The sequence below is a fragment of the Haliotis cracherodii genome, unplaced genomic scaffold, assembly GCF_022045235.1.
Source record: "Haliotis cracherodii isolate W230 unplaced genomic scaffold, xgHalCrac1.p SCAF_2, whole genome shotgun sequence".
Taxonomy (NCBI): domain Eukaryota; kingdom Metazoa; phylum Mollusca; class Gastropoda; order Lepetellida; family Haliotidae; genus Haliotis; species Haliotis cracherodii.
In genome coordinates, this window is record NW_027266275.1 from 52199455 (window position 1) to 52204131 (window position 4677).

Consider the following 4677-nt stretch of genomic DNA (forward strand, 5'->3'; position numbering starts at 1 on the left):
AGAACTGAGTTGAATTATATCATGGCAAATTGTACACGTGGCTAAATTGTTGTACAAATCTGTTCCATGTCTGCGAATGTGAATGAAACATCTGTTGTGTAAATACTTCCTGTAAAAGGGACTGGTATTTTATTACTGATTTTATTATTGATAGAGTTTCTCATTTTTTCATGACATCCTCTCAATCTGACCCAACGCCCCCCACCCACCCCCACCCCGAACCCCCAAACGTCGAGTAGAATGTATCGAATACAACGTCTCTGTTAAATGTGTATCAAACATCTAGAGTAGAATGTATCCAACATGACACCTCTGCTAAATGTCAATAACTGTCAGGAGTAAAATATATCCAATATGACACCTCTGCTCAATGTGTATCAACGACAGGGGTAGTAAATATCCAATATGACACTTCTACTAAATGTTCATGAACGTCAGGGGTATGATATCTCAATATGACACCTCTGCTATACGTGTATCGAACGACAGGGGTAGCATATATCCAATATGACACCTCTGCTATACGTGTATCAATAACAGGAATAGAATATATCAAAAATGGCATTTCTGCTATACGTGTATCAACGTCAGGATTAAATATATCCAATATAACACTTCTACTAAATGTGTATCAACGTCAGTGGTAGAATATATCTTATATGCCACCTCTGCTTAATGTATATCAAAAGTATGGAGTAGAGCAAATCCTAAGTGACATTTTTGCTAAATTTGTATCAAATGTCATTTCATCAAAGCAGTACAAAATTGACAATACTGATGGAATTTGACAGTTAATCTGGAGGATTTTGTTAGTAGCAAAAGAAATCTGTCCATCCACGGCAAATACATGTTTCTAGACCTAACTCGGTATGCTGTTGGGGAGACACAGCCATACAATATGATAATACATTATCAGTTCATTCCGAGATATTGTCAGTATCAGGTTACACATTGACATGCAAGCAACGTCATCAGAAACACGTCGGGACGTTATTGCGGAACATTACCCCCACACACACCGCTTCTATAGGGTTTAAGCTATATTTGATAAAGAAGGCAATTGGGCAACAGACACATTGGTAGCATGACCGTGATCAAAGTCGATCACAAAATGGCAGCTTGTGTTTAAACAGCAATGACATTGTTGTCCTGCTCTGTTTGTTTTTGTGTTGCTTAAAAGTCAGATGTACGCCATCTTTATCAAGGCCATCTGTAGATATTTGATTCTGGACCAGACAAACAATGGTTGATGTTATGAGCAACTTTGCATGAAGTCGGGACACGAAGACACGCTATCAATCAAATCCACCAGGCCACGACACAAAATAAGGGAACTAATGGTTTGAAACCAGCCATCGTTGAGTTGTATTTTATATCATGCATGCACACAGAAGATGAAGTGTGTGCGGTAGGTCCGTGTGAGGGGGAGGGGGGCGTCATTATTCCAAGTTGCCCAATGTTTGGCAAATCAGAAAGTGTCATTTTTCGACTGTGGGATAGGTACTGTCAAACAAGAGGAGTCGCAATGCGGCCTGGTCGTGGCAGGCCCCAAATAAGGACACCTGGACAAGATTATCTGATTACATAAATTGCACTATGCAATAAATTTAAATATGCTCCTGTTATTAATAGAGAATTCCGTATTCTAACAATACGAATTTCAACATCAACCCTTAAAAGCCGGCTCAGTGCTGTCAAGTGAAGGGTGTGACCCTAACAGCTTACCATAGGCGGAAAAGATTGGGGTGGGCTAGTACCACCAGGCTGTGCGTCAATGGCGTATCACCATGTATACAGACGAATCAAGGTTTCACCTTTAATTCACAGATGGGAGAAAACGTTGTTGGCGACTTTGCGGGGAGCGGTAAGACAAGACAACAAGTTATGACCATGATCGGTATGTCGGCGGTAGTAGCAAAGTGTGGGGCAGTATCTGGTTAATGTAAATAAACTTTTGACAGTCCAGCGATATGTTGACGGAATTGTGAGTCCTGTCGTGGTTCCATTCACTAGAATTATCGTCAGAACTTTTGAAATGGATGATGACAATGCCAAACCACATTGTGCCCAGGTAGTCACCGATTCTCTCCGACGAGAAGGCAAACGGACATTGGACTGGTCAGCTAAGTGTCCCGACCTGTCCCCAGTAGAACATCTGTGGAATGTTCTAGGGCGGTGAGTGAACGCCAGATACCAGTACCCGACAACGTGGCACGGGTAGCTCTTCAGGCGGAATGACGGGCAATACCAAGAGTAATCCTGCGCAAGTTAATCAACAGTATACCGTCAAGGTGCAGTGCATGTATTGTTCAACGTGGTGGACACACCAGATATTGATCTACATGCCCGAAATTAATTTTACAGACATTTATCGTCATTACACCCCCACTGTCATTTCTTAAGTTCCCTTATTTTATGTCAGTAGTATATAGCCAATGGACTTTCCCAACATGACGGTTGACAGCACTGACAACAGGTCGTGCTAATTGCATACATCTCCATCCCGGGTCTGGTTACACTAAAATAGATAATGTACGTCGTTCGACAACGTGTATGAATGACAAGCGCGGAGTTTGGTACGTTGCCAGGTAATTATACAATGTTACTTGACACGGTGTTTTTGACATGTGACATACATTCTCGCTGGGACATATGAGCATTATACTATACCAAATCCCCGATAGTTTCCAGTTGACATTAGGAAACACGCAGTACATAAATACAAGTTATTATTGGTATTCTGTGATCAGGAACCATTTGTTCATTACGTCAGGGATGCTCGTGCTTAGTAATGAATATAGATTTCTATAGCATGTGTGGAACTAAATGTCTTGAGAGCTCCGTAAAACTTTTCATTAATGTTGAAAGGTTTCGTAATAGGGAATACAGTCATTACCTTCAGTCGCGAACTTCGATGGTCATACAATGTAAAAATGTCAACATATGCCGTAGAATACTGGTAACAATTTGAAATAAGCAGCACAGTCAGTTCACACTTAACGTCAGCACGTACATTTATTCCTTGTGCATAACCATGGCCATCATACAGTATAGCGTATCAAGTATGGCGTATCAGTTGTATCACTGATGGAATAAGTTATCTGTTATTTATAAACGATACATCTGCACGTTAAGTGTTTGGGTTATTTCCAAGAAGTTCATAGAGTTATACATTTGTATCTCGAATTGGGCGATGAGTCTGAGGTACTAGATCCTGCTGCTGTGTGTGTGTGAGAGAGAGAGAGAGAGAGAGAGAGAGAGAGAGAGAGAGAGAGAGAGAGAGAGAGAGAGAGAGAGAGAGAGAGAGAGGCAGTCGTTACCGTATAGACATGAGACAGCAATGCACTTGAGTCAGAACTACAATACAAATATCCTTCCCATAGAAACGTTGAGGTTGCAATAAATAACATAAGAACCGTTTTCTCTGACAAATGAAATTGTTTGGAATTGTCACAAAAACAAGATTCCAAGTCTCACTCTTATAATAACAAGTTTCACTCAAGAAATTATTTCATGTTATGGTCCCATTGTCCTTAAGCAAACACGAAAATACACAAGTTAATGAAAACAGAATTGGTTGAAATAACAATTAGTAAGTTTTTAATTAGTCCAGCATCATGAGCGTGGAATATATTTATTTTATGAAAAAACAACAACCTAGAAATGCATACAAAAGCAAGTCTAGCCAGCTCAAGCTAGCTTTATTCTGAAATCAGCATAGGGAATTTTTATTTATTTTTAGAGTCAAAAAGGATATTGTGCAATATAAGATTAAATGTTAGTCTAGTTTTTAAAGACAAACATACCTTTGTTACCAATTAATATTGCAATGACAAGCCAAAATAAAACAAATATTCTTGATAACCTACACTAACTAGAGGCAGAAAACATGTTCAACAGCGCTAAAGTGCAAAGGGAATTGAGTATATCAACATAGCTTGTTTCCTTGACAGAGTATACATTGAAAACCACAGCCCTCGAGAGAACATGGACGTGGGTGAGTATTTCTGGATCCTGGATGCCTTGTTTACTCCAGGAAGGAATCGCAGTGCACACGTGTAGCTAATAATAGCTGTCAGGAATGTTTTTACCGATTATTCTTGCGGTCTATTGATTGGCATACTTCACTGAGCACTTCAAGTCATTTACCTGAACGCTAATGGTGGCTATCTCTGACGTCACTGACGTTTCTCGTGGAACTACGGACGGCCTGTATTGAATGGTTTATTGTGGGTCCATCAATAGATCAGCTAGACGTTTGTATCCCGGTGGGAACGCGGTAATAAGTGAATGCTTTAAAGTCAGGACGTTCAGAACACATTGTCTGAGTCTGTCACAGATGACCTCCATCTGGTACACACAGTTGTCACCCGATAGACTGCTCGTGTATTGGACGTTTCGAGCTTACTCCAATGGACAAGCGTGTTATATTAACGTAATGGAGTTTATATAGTTTGGACGGTTACAAGATGTTTGATGAAGTAATTGTGTAATGGCTCGTGTTGTCTTCACAGTTGCCGACTTACAGGAGAAAAAAACGGTATTTTATTATTCACAGTCTTTCTTTGTTTGTTGTTTAACCGCGGTCTGTAAATAATCGACTCTGGGTCAGACAATCCAGTGATTGATATGATGAGCATCATTCTACGCAATTGGGACACGATGACATGCATCAAG